This window comes from Tachypleus tridentatus, chromosome 2 (assembly GCF_004210375.1).
Source record: "Tachypleus tridentatus isolate NWPU-2018 chromosome 2, ASM421037v1, whole genome shotgun sequence".
NCBI lineage: Eukaryota > Metazoa > Arthropoda > Merostomata > Xiphosura > Limulidae > Tachypleus > Tachypleus tridentatus.
In genome coordinates, this window is record NC_134826.1 from 152042362 (window position 1) to 152056010 (window position 13649).

The 13649-nt window shown below is 34.2% G+C and overlaps 1 protein-coding gene across 2 annotated transcripts in view; it reads right to left on the bottom strand.

The window, feature by feature from the left end:
- LOC143245377 (uncharacterized) overlaps positions 1–13649 on the bottom strand; it is a 217510-nt gene that overhangs the window by 87312 nt on the left and 116549 nt on the right. The window lies entirely within an intron of this gene.

Below are 13649 nucleotides of genomic sequence, written 5' to 3' on the forward strand. Positions count from 1 at the left end.
AAATTCAATTCTCTAACCTCGCTGAAATATGCATTATTTTGTCTTCGGTTTAATTATATCACAACTTTGGAAAAACTTAACTATAAAAATAACACTGAAGACAAAACACTAAACATGTTTCTCTTCACCGCCTCCTCCTAGTTGCGCAACCACAAGTCTGTCAATTTGTGACAGTACTATCTTTCTTCCAACAATAAATAACCCTATTTTCTGCCTAAGTTATAAGTACAATACATAAAGATGTATCGTTTTTATTACCGAGCTATAAGAGATATTTGAACTGAAAGACAAATGGAACGTGTAGATCTGACTTACATGGATACAAGATGTAGATCTGACTTTCATGGATACAAGATGTAGATCTGACTTTCATAGATACAAGATATAGTTTTGACTTTCATAGATACAACATATAATTTGACTTTCATGGATACAAGATGTACTTCTGATTTTCATGGATATAAGATGTAGTTCTGACTTTCCTGGATACAAGATATAGTCCTGACTACCATGAATACAAGATGTAGTTCTGACTTTAATGGATACAAGATGTAGGAGGGATGTTCAAAAAATACGCGGACTGACGTCATAAAACAAAATGTACTTTATTTAGAAGTTACAGGTCTGGGACCCCTTCAAAGTACTCTCCTCCCAACGCACACACTTATCCCAACGGTGTTTCCACTTGTTGAAACAGTCCTGGTACCTTCTTTTGTAATGTCCTCCATCTCCTTCATCGCATTTGCCTTAATCTCGGGAATCGTCTCAAATCTTCTTCCTGTCAAGGGTCTTTTGAGTTTGGGGAACAAGAAAAAAATCGTCAGGTGAGTAGGGGTGGTGGGGAAGAACAGTGATCGAGTGTTTGGCCAAAACTCACGAGTTCTGAGGCACAAATTTCGCAGCAACGCGGTGCATCTTCAATTTTTCGGTCAAAATCTCGTAACAAGATCCAACTGATATCCCACACTCTTCAGCAAGCTTCCTGACAGTCAGACGTCGATTTGCCCGCACCAGGGTGTTGATTTTGTCGACGTGTGGGTCGTCAGTTGACGTGGAAGGACGTCCAGAACGCTCTTCATCTTCAATGGACTGTCGACCATCCTTAAAACGTTTATGCCACTTGAAACATGCCGTACGCTTCATAGCAACATCTCCGTAAGCCGTGTTAAGCATAGCAAAGTTTCAGTCGCAGATGTTCCAAGTTTAACACAAAATTTCACAGCAAGTCGTTGCTCCTTTAGGTCATTCATTCTGAAATCCACCAAACGAAAAAAATCGCACTTCACTTAAAACCGCGTAGTTAATACACAAATGAAGATATCTGCAATCGGGAAATAGCGTCGTAATCAGCTGATCTGTGCGAACCTAGCGACACCAAGCGGATTCCCCTGAAACCAACTGGAGCCGCGCAATTCAAACAGTCCGCGTATGTTTTGACCAGACCTCGTCGTCTTGTTCGTCCATGCATGGACTGAGCCCTGAAATGGACCTGAGTATGATGTTATACTTTTACTCTGGCCCAAAGCTTTAAAAAACCAAAAAAAAAAAAGACAGACGCTATAATCGTTCGGGAGGGAGAAAGAGGTCAAATGTACCTGACCCTCCTGGGTATTTAACAACATCAATACCCAAATACCCACACAGTCAAACAGACCTCGTCGGACCTAAATTTAGGTTATGCATCACAGTTCGCTGACGATGTAGCAGTCTGGAAAAGCGCCCCACTCCGTCAATAGCAGCAACGAACCTACAACCAGTCCTAAATAACATCGAAGAATACTGCCAGAAATACAGAATCAAAATCAATATTCCAAAACTCAAGTCATAGTATTCAGCAGACTGAATAAGCTGAAAAAGATCCACCAAAACTCTATATGAATGGATCACTTTTACTGACTGCTACTTCTGCTAAATTTCTAGGTCTAACCTATGATTCAAAATTAACGTGGTTACCACATATTAAAAATATACTGATACGAATCTGGAAAGAGCAAACTATGCAAGAAGTCTTTCAGGTAAAATCCAAGGAACATCACCAGACAACATACTTAAAATCTACAAAACGTACATTAGACCAACAATAGAATATGCATCACCTGCCTAGATTAACATAGCACCCACACATGTACAGAAACTTCAACGTATACAAAATTCAGTACTAACTTCAGCATATAAAGTACCACGTAGCACCTCAACCACATTCATGCACAAGTATGCAAACATAGACACAATATCTGAAAGACTCTTGCATAATTCTCTAAAATATTTCAATAAGAATTGGCATAAAAATGACTTAATGTGTGATCTCGACAGATATCACGTACATGATGTAAATGGTCCTAAATACCTCTCCATTTTAACATATATTTAAGAAATGTAACACAAGCTGGCTACTATGCACTAGACACTTAGTCCTTGTTTCTTTTTTATTATTATAATTATTATTTTCTTTTTTCTTTTTTTATCATTTTTTTTCTCTTATTGAATTATTATTCAATTATTGAATAACAATTATTATTACTACTTTCTTTTTTGTGTGTGTGTTACTACAAGTAGTAGTAGCATTCTCTCTATGAAGAAAAAGGAGAAAAATACAAAAAAAAATATATATATGAAAATACAAAAAAATAAAAATAATAATAAGAAATGAAGGAAAAAAACTTCTTGTTCGTCCATGCATGGGCTGAGCCCTGAAATGGGCCTGAGTATGATGTCATTCTATTACTCTGGCCCAAAGCTTAAAAAACAAACAAAAAAACCCTAAAGACAGACGCTATAATCGTTCGGGAGGGAGGAAGAGGTCAAATGTACCTGACCCTCCTGGGTATTTAACATCAATACCCAAATACCGACACAGTAAAACTTGGAACAGACCTCGTAATTCTGACTTACATGGATACAAGATGTAGTTCTGACTTTCATGGATACAAGATGTAGTTCTGAATACCATGGATAGAAGATGTAGTTCTGACTACCATGGATACAAGATGAGGTTCTGACTTTCATGGATATAAGATGTAGTTCTGACTACCATGGATACAAGATGTGGTTCTGACTTTCATGGATATAAGATGTAGTTCTGACTTTCATGGATACAAGATACAGTCCTGACTACCATGGATACAAGATGTAATTCTGACTTTCATGGATACAAGATGTAGTTCTGACTTTCATAGATATGAGATGTAGTTCTGACTTTCCTAGATACAAGATGTAGTTCTGACTTTCATGGATACAAGATATAGTCCTGACTACCATGGATACAAGATGTGGTTCTGACTTTCATGGGTACAAGATGTAGTTCTGACTTTCATAGATACAAGATGTAGTTCTGAATTACATAGATGTAATAATTGTAATTCACGATGATGTTTGATAGAAGCTAAAGAAAGGTTTACAGAGATGTTTTTCATCTTTACAATAGTTGTAAATCATAATACTTGGTAAGTGTACGAAGGTTAACAATCCCTAAAGTGTATAGGTTATTAACACGCATTATATTCTCTCAGTATCTGTGTTTCTTTGTGTGAAACCCACAGAATATGCTATCTATGATCCGTCTGCCTGGAGATATCGAATCCAGAATTTTAGTGTTGTAAGTTCGTACGCTATTCTCTAATTTACCGAAGTGGATTGAGATAATGTGCAAGTTTTACAATGACATTCTAATGATTGATTCGGTATTTAAAACTGACATCAATTAACATTATTTTCACTGTTGATAAACTAAAACAGATTACACACGAACGTATACACTGAATAATAAAAAATTAACAAAGAGCAAAGAAACCAACTTTTAAAAATAATTATTCCGGAACGTTAATTAAAACACAGATGTTATCGCACTACCTTACATTGATGATTAAAAGATTATTGCGTATATGCTATTTTAATAACTCACAAATTAAAGAAATCTTTAAATTATGTACTGACATCAATTAATATAGAGTTTTTCTAGTTGAAACTCACGAAATGCTACTTTTCCAAACTAACGAGAAAGTTTTTTAATTCATGCCAGCAGAGTTTTAACTTTCAAACCTGCTTGATCATGAGGTACCCAAACTAAGTGAGTTGGATCCAAACAAATGTTTACCAGAGAGTTTTAACTTTCAAACCTGCTTGATCATGAGGTACCGAAACTAAGTGAGTTGGATCCAAACAAGTGTTTACCAGAGAGTTTTAACTTTCAAACCTGCTTGATCATGAGGTACCCAAACTAAGTGAGTTGGATCCAAACAAGTGTTTACCAGAGAGTTTTAACTTTCAAACCTGCTTGATCATGAGGTACCCAAACTAAGTGAGTTGGATCCAAACAAATGTTTACGAGAGAGTTTTAACTTTCAAACCTGCTTGATCATGAGGTACCCAAACTAAGTGAGTTGGATCCAAACAAGTGTTTACCAGAGAGTTTTAACTTTCAAACCTGCTTGATCATGAGGTACCCAAACTAAGTGAGTTGGATCCAAACAAGTGTTTACCAGAGAGTTTTAACTTTCAAACCTGCTTGATCATGAGGTACCCAAACTAAGTGAGTTGGATCCAAACAAGTGTTTACCAGAGAGTTTTAACTTTCAAACCTGCTTGATCATGAGGTACCCAAACTAAGTGAGTTGGATCCAAACAAGTGTTTACCAGAGAGTTTTAACTTTCAAACCTGCTTGATCATGAGGTACCCAAACTAAGTGAGTTGGATCCAAACAAGTGTTTACCAGAGAGTTTTAACTTTCAAACCTGCTTGATCATGAGGTACCCAAACTAAGTGAGTTGGATCCAAACAAGTGTTTACCAGAGAGTTTTAACTTTCAAACCTGCTTGATCATGAGGTACCCAAACTAAGTGAGTTGGATCCAAACAAGTGTTTACCAGAGAGTTTTAACTTTCAAACCTGCTTGATCATGAGGTACCCAAACTAAGTGAGTTGGATCCAAACAAGTGTTTACCAGAGAGTTTTAACTTTCAAACCTGCTTGATCATGAGGTACCCAAACTAAGTGAGTTGGATCCAAACAAGTGTTTACCAGAGAGTTTTAACTTTCAAACCTTCTTGATCATGAGGTACCCAAACTAAGTGAGTTGGATCCAAACAAATGTTTACCAGAGAGTTTTAACTTTCAAACCTGCTTGATCATGAGGTACCCAAATTAAGTGGGTTGGATCCAAACAAATGTTTACGAGAGGGTTTCAACTTTCAAACCTGCTTGATCATGAGGTACCCAAACTAAGTGAGTTGGATCCAAACAAATGTTTACAGAGAGTTTAACTTTAAAACCTGCTTGATCATGAGGTACCCAAACTAAGTGAGTTGGATCCAAACAAATGTTTACCAGAGAGTTTAACTTTCAAACCTGCTTGATCATGAGGTACCCAAACTAAGTGAGTTGGATCCAAACAAATGTTTACGAGAGGGTTTCAACTTTCAAACCTGATCATGAGGTACCCAAACTAAGTGAGTTGGATCCAAACAAATGTTTACCAGAGTTCTTTCAAACCTGCTTGATCATGAGGTACCCAAACTAAGTGAGTTGGATCCAAACAAATGTTTACGAGAGGGTTTCAACTTTCAAACCTGCTTGATCATGAGGTACCCAAACTAAGTGAGTTGGATCCAAACAAATGTTTACCACTCGTCCAAATTTAGAATCTTGTTCTATAAAGTTTTAGAAATAAATTCACTCCTGGAACTTCTTGCAACTGGCAAGACTAATTATATTTTAGGTATTGCATCTCAAAACAGCTAGAATAGGTATTAAAACTTTGATTGAAATAAAGTAGAGAACAACATTTTGAACTTCTTAGGTCATATTCAGCCGTCGTGATATACGTTTTTACTTTAAGTGGGTTTCTCTTCTTAACGAGATGTTGGCTTCATGTATCTACTGCTCTAGATAACTAGATGTGGGTTTTATATATATACTGGTATATATAACTCGATGTGGGCTTTATACATCCAGTTGTCTAGATAATTATATGTAGGTTTTTATATCTACTGGTCTAAAACATTAGATGAGTTTTTCTATATCTATGGTCTAGATCACTAGGTGTGGGTCTTATGCATCGACTGGTCTAGATAACGAGATGTCGGTTTTATATATCCACCGGTCTAAATAACTAGATGTGGGTTTTATATATCCACTAGTGTAAATAACTAGACGTGGGGTTTATATATCTACTGGTCTAAATAACTAAATTTGGGTTTTATACATCCACTGGTACAGATAACTAGATGTGGGTTTTATACATCCACTAGTACAGATAACTAGATGTGGGTTTTATACATCCACTGGTACAGATAATTAGATGTGAGTTTTATATTTCTACTGGTCTAGATAAGCAGATGTGGGTTTTATACATCCATTAGTCTAGATAACTAGATGTGGGTTTTATATATTTACTGGTCTAGAAAACAAGATGTGGGTGTTATATATACACTGGTATAGATAACTAGATGTGGGTTTTATACATCCACTGGACTAGATATAGAGTATATATATATACTACTCTAGATAACTATATGTGGGTTTTGTAAATCTACTGGTCGAGAAAACTAGATGTGGGTTTTATATATCAACTGGTTTAGATAACTAGATGTGGGGTTTATATATCTACCGTTCTAAATAACTTTATGTGGGTTTTATACATCCACTGATCTGGATAACTAGATGCGGGTTTTATACATCACCTGTACTAGATAACTAGAGTTGGGATTTATATACATACTAGAGTAGATAAAAATATGTGGGTTTTGTAAATCCACTGGTCTAGATAACTACATATGGGCCTTTTATATCTACTGGTCTAAATAACTAAATGTGGGTTATATACATCCACTGGACCAGATATCTAGATTTGGGTTTATATATCCATTGGTCTAGATAACTATATATGGGTTTTACAAATCTACTGGTCTAGAGAACAAGATGTTGGTTTTTAACATCCACACACCCAGAAAATTAGATGTGAGTTTAATATATCTATTGGTGTAGACAAACTAGATATGGATTTTATGCATAAACAGGCCTAGACAGCTACATATTGGTTTTATATAGCTACTGTTCTAAAATATTAGATGTGAGTTTTATACATCCACTGGTCCAGATAGCAAGATGTAGGTTTCATACATTCATTGGTCTAGATAGGTATATGTGGGATTTATACATCCACAGGTCTAGATAATTAGATGTGTGTTTTTTTTTCATTCACTGGTCTAAATAACCTCATATGGGATTTTGTATTTTCTGATCTAGATAACTAGATGTGGATTTTATACATCCACTTCTCTGAGAACTAGATATGGGTTTTACATATCTACGAGTATAGAGAACAAGATTTGGGTTAGATACATCTACTGCTCTAGGTAACTAGATGTGAATTTTATATTACTACTGGTCTAGGTAACTAGATGTGGGTTTTATATATCTAGAAGCCTAGAAAGCTATATGTGGGTTTTCTATTTCTATGGTCTAGATATCTTGATGAGGGTTTTCTGTATCAATGGTCTAGATAATTAGATTTGAGTTTTCTATATATACTGGTCTAGATAACGAGATGTGAGTTTCATACATCCACTGGTCTAGATAACTAGATGTGGGTTTTATACATCCACTGGTACTAGATAACTATATGTGGGTTTTATACATCCACTAGAGTAGATAATTAGATGTGGGTTTTATACATCCACTGTACTAGATAACTAGATGTAGGTTTTATACATCCACTAGAGTAGATAATTAGATGTGGGTTTTATACATCCATTGTACTAGATAACTAGATGTAGGTTTTATACATCCACTGTACTAGATAACTAGATGTAGGTTTTATGCATCCACTGTACTAGATAACTAGATGTAGGTTTTATACATCTACTGTACTAGATAACTAGATGTAGGTTTTATACATCCACTTATCTAGATAATTAGATGTAGGTTTTATACATTCACTGTACTAGATAACTAGATGTAGGTTTTATAGATCCACTTATCTACATAATTAGATGTAGGTTTTATACATCCACGGTACTAGATAACTAGATGTAGGTTTTATACATCCACTGTACTAGATAACTAGATGTAGGTTTTATACATCCACTTATCTAGATAACTAGATGTAGGTTTTATACATCCACTGTACTAGATAACTAGATGTAGGTTTTGTACATCCACTGTACTAAATAACTAGATGTGGGTTTATACATCCACTGTACTAGATAACTAGATGTAGGTTTTATACATTCACTGTACTAGATAACTAGATGTAGGTTTTATACATCCACTGTACTAGATAACTAGATGTAGGTTTTATAGATCCACTGTACTAGATAACTAGATGTAGATTTTATACATCCACTGTACTAGATAACTATATGTGGGTTTTATAGATCCACTGTACTAGATAACTAGATGTAGGTTTTATACATCCACTGTACTAGATAACTAGATGTAGGTTTTATACATCCACTGTACTAGATAACTAGATGTAGGTTTTATACATCCATTGGTGGAGATAACTAGATGTGGGTTTTATAGATCCACTAGAGTACATAATTAGATGTGGGTTTTATACATCCACTGTACTAGATAACTAGATGTAGGTTTTATACATCCACATATTTAGATAACTAGATGTAGGTTTATACATCCACTGTACTAGATAACTAGATGTAGGTTTTATATCTTCTGGCCAGAGAACTAGATGTTGGATTTATACATCCACTGTACTAGATAACTAGATGTAGGTTTTATACATCCATTGGTGGAGATAACTAGATGTGGGTTTTATAGATCCACTAGAGTACATAATTAGATGTGGGTTTTATACATCCACTGTACTAGATAACTAGATGTAGGTTTTATACATCCACATATTTAGATAACTAGATGTAGGCTTTATACATCCACTGTACTAGATAACTAGATGTAGGTTTTATATATCTTCTGGTCTAGAGAACTAGATGTTGGATTTATACATCCACTGTACTAGATAACTAGATGTAGGTTTTATACATCCACTGTACTAGATAACTAGATGTAGGTTTTGTACATCCACTGTACTAAATAACTAGATGTGGGTTTATACATCCATTGTACTAGATAACTAGATGTAGGTTTTATACATCCACTGTACTAGATAACTAGATGTAGGTTTTATACATCCACTGTACTAGATAACTAGATGTAGGTTTTATAGATCCACTGTACTAGATAACTAGATGTAGATTTTATACATCCACTGTACTAGATAACTATATGGGTTTTATAGATCCACTGTACTAGATAATAATAGATGTAGGTTTTATACATCCACTGTACTAGATAACTAGATGTAGGTTTTATACATCCACTGTACTAGATAACTAGATGTAGGTTTTATACATCCATTGGTAGGAGATAACTAGATGTAGGTTTTATAGATCCACTAGAGTAGATAATTAGATGTGGGTTTTATACATCCACTGTACTAGATAACTAGATGTAGGTTTTATACATCCACATATTTAGATAACTAGATGTAGGCTTTATACATCCACTGTACTAGATAACTAGATGTAGGTTTTATATATCTACTGGTCTAGAGAACTAGATGTTGGATTTATACATCCACTGTACTAGATAACTAGATGTAGGTTTTATACATCCACTGTACTAGATAACTAGATGTAGGTTTTATACATCCATTGGTGGAGATATACTAGATGTGGGTTTTATAGATCCACTGTACTAGATAACTAGATGTAGGTTTTATACATCCACTGTACTAGATAACTAGATGTAGTAGTTTTATACATCCACTTATCTAGATAACTAGATGTAGGTTTTATACATCCACTGTACTGGATAACTAGATGTAGGTTTTATACATCTACTGTACTAAATAACTAGATATTTGTTTTATACATCCACTTATCTAGATGATTAGATGTAGGTTTTATACATCCACAGTACTAGATAACAAGATGTAGGTTTTATACATCCACTGTACTAGATAACTAGATGTACGTTTTATACATCCACTTATCTACATAATTAGATGTAGGTTTTATACATCCACTGTACTAGATAACTAGATGTAGGTTTTATATATCTTCTGGTCTAGAGAACTAGATGTTGGATTTATACATCCATTGGTGGAGATAACTAGATGTGGGTTTTATAGATCCACTAGTCTAGATAACAAGATGTAAGTTTTATACATCCACTGTACTAGATAACTAGATGTAGGTTTTATACATCCACTGTACTAGATAACTAGATGTAGGTTTTATACATCCACTTATCTAGATAACTAGATGTAGGTTTTATACATCTACTGTACTGGATAACTAGATGTAGGTTTTATACATCTACTGTACTAGATAACAAGATGTAGGTTTTATACATCCACTGTACTAGATAACTAGATGTAGGTTTTATACATCCACATATCTAGATAACTAGATGTAGGTTTTATACATCCACTGTACTAGATAACTAGATGTAGGTTTTATATATCTTCTGGTCTAGAGAACTAGATGTTGGATTTATACATCCATTGGTGGAGATAACTAGATGTGGGTTTTATAGATCCACTAGTCTAGATAACAAGATGTAAGTTTTATATATTTACTGGTTGATATAACTCGATGTGAGTTTTATACATCCACTGGTCTGGATAATTTGATGTGGGTTTTACATGTCTACTGGTCTAGATAACTAGATGTGGGGTTTTATACATCCACTGGTGTACATAGAAAGATGTGGGTTTTATATATCTGCTTGTCTAGAAAACTATATTTGGGTTTTATATATCTACTGGTCTAGATAACTGGATGAGTGTTTTATACATTCCCTCGTCTAGATAACTAGATTTTGATATATATCTGCTTGTTTAGAGAACTAGATGTGGTTTATTATATATCTACTGGCCTAGATAACTAGATGTTGGTTTTATTCATCTACTGGTCTATATATGTAGATGTTGGTTTTATTCATCTACTGGTCTATATATGTAGATGTGAGTTTTTATATATCTACTGCCCTAGATAAGTAGGTGTGATTTTTATATATCTACCTACTTGTCTAGATAACTAGATATGGGTTTTATATATCTACTTGTGTAGATATCTGTATCTGGGTTTTATATATCCACTGGTCTAGATAACTAGATATAGGTTTTATTTATTCATACCTGTGAAGCTAACTATTTATTGTTTTGATTTTAAGTTTTAAGCTTGAGACAAGTTGATTCTAGTGTCGCAGTGTTAATTAGTATGTACTTTCTTCACTACCGACTGTAAATAGAAAATAATAAATTGAGATCTTCTGGAAGACATTACATAGTCAATTATAACCAAATAAGTAAATATTGAGTATATTTTTTGGAGTCAAATGTTCAGCCTACATCCACTGTTGTAGGTAACTAGATATATGTTTGATATATCTACTAGTCTAGATAATTTGATGTGGATTTTTATATATCCACCGTTCTAGGTAATTAGATGTGTGTTTGATATATCTACTGGTCTAGACAATTAAGTGTTAGGTTTTATACATCCAGTGATGTAGATATCTAGATTTGGGTTTTATACATCCACTGTTCTAGATAACTACATGTGGGGTTTTATACATCCACTGTTCTAGATAACTACATGTGGGGTTTATACATCCACTGATACTGTAGATAAGAAGATGTGGGTTTTATATATCTACTGGTCTTGATAACTAGATGTGGGTTTTATACATCTACTGGTCTAGAAAGTAGATGTTTTGGTTTTATACATCCACTGTTCTAGGTAACTAGGTGTAGGATTTTATATATCTACTGGTCTATAGAAGTAGATGTGTGTTTTATACATCCACTGGTCTAGATAACTAGATTTGGATTTTTTACATCCACTGGTTTAGATAACTAGACGTGGGTTTTATATATTATTGGTCTAGATAACTCGATATAGGTTTTATTTATTCATACCTGTGAAGCTAACTATTTATTGTTTTGATTTTAAATTTTTAAACTTGAGACAAGTTGATTCTAGTGTCGCAGTGTTAATTAGTATGTACTTTCTTCACTACCGACTGTAAATAGAAAATAATAAATTGAGATCTTCTGGAAGACATTACATAGTCAATTATAACCAAATATAAGTAAATATTGAGTATATTTTTTGGAGTCAAATGTTCAGCTTTCGGTATATCCATCAGAACAAAAAAAATGAAGACTGAAATAATACTTGTCATTCGGCTCTAATAAATTACAAGAGAGAAATGATCATAAGACTGTTTTGTGACCGAAAAAATACACCGTGTGCTATGTGTTTTATTTCAAATGTAGGGGCTCGAACTAAATCTTTCAGCGTTATAAGCCCTTAAACTTATGACTGAATTGTCACGAAACTACAACAATAGTTTAACTATTTTATTAAAATATAATAAAAATATCAGGAAATATGTATTTCACTTAATTCGTTGTTTGTGTTTTCAGTTAGCTAACATGTTTAGATTAGGCTATATAACCGTTTTATTTGCTTTAATTAACTGTTGCTTGTTAAACTCTCTTTAAACTTGTGCCACGTTTTCAGTTGTCCACTTTTTGTGTCTGTTCACACCTTTGCATTATCTTAATCTCCAATAGCAATGTTCACTTTACCAGCTTACTGTCTATTTGTCATAAACCACGGTGATGCCGTCCTGAGTAACTCCATGTTGATACCAGCTTACTGTCTATTTGTCTTAACCACAATGCTACACAATGATCCCAAATCCTCACGGTGCATGTTTCATACCAACTTACCTTTATTTCTAATTTATCACAATGGACAGTCTTCGCTATGTCAACGACTGGTATTGTACTTTGTATCTCATAACGGGTGGTATGGGTATTAAAATTTTCATTGATAAACCAGAGAACAATGTTTCGACCTTTCTAGGTCATCTTCAGGTTAACAAAGAGAGTTTGCAAGTGACCGTTGCTGGTACATGTTCCCAAGAAAAATGAGTGAGATATTCATACTTTATTAGATTTTATATATAAACATTTTGCTCTAATAGATTAGTGACATGAGTAGATATTTATGATTCACATGGTTTCTTCCAACCAAACATTTCAGTATCATTTTAGGAAAATTTAGATTATATTAGAATATTTACGTTTACATCAGTTTCGCGTACCACTCCTTTTGCTTACGTAAAGTTTATAAACGTCAATAACTATGTCACGGAAACTTTTACCAATTTGGTTTTCTATCTGTGTTTTACTCTTAAGCTACAAGTCTGTTTTAGGGGTGATCAAATACTTCTACAAACTCGGACTGACTGGGATTCTTTTTATCATTTATAATTGTTTGCTGTATGTAACAAATAGATGTTTTGGCTAATGTTAAGTGCGATATGGGATGTTTTGGCTAACGTTAAAGTGCGGTATGGCATTATTCTTGTTACTTTTGTCCTGTTGTCGTAGCAACAAGCGAAACCCTGGCAATAAAGTTAGAAGTTAGCCATTTTGGTTTTAAACTTTGTACGTTACTGTAGTAAAACGATGTTTTGTTTGTTCATTCCTGATTACTTGCATTTATTGAGTTTTGCCTTTGCTGTCCGTATGGCTTAGATTCGATGAATCTACGTCTTTGAGAAACTATCACTTACCTGCTGTAGATGCACCCTAATACCACCAATAACACTT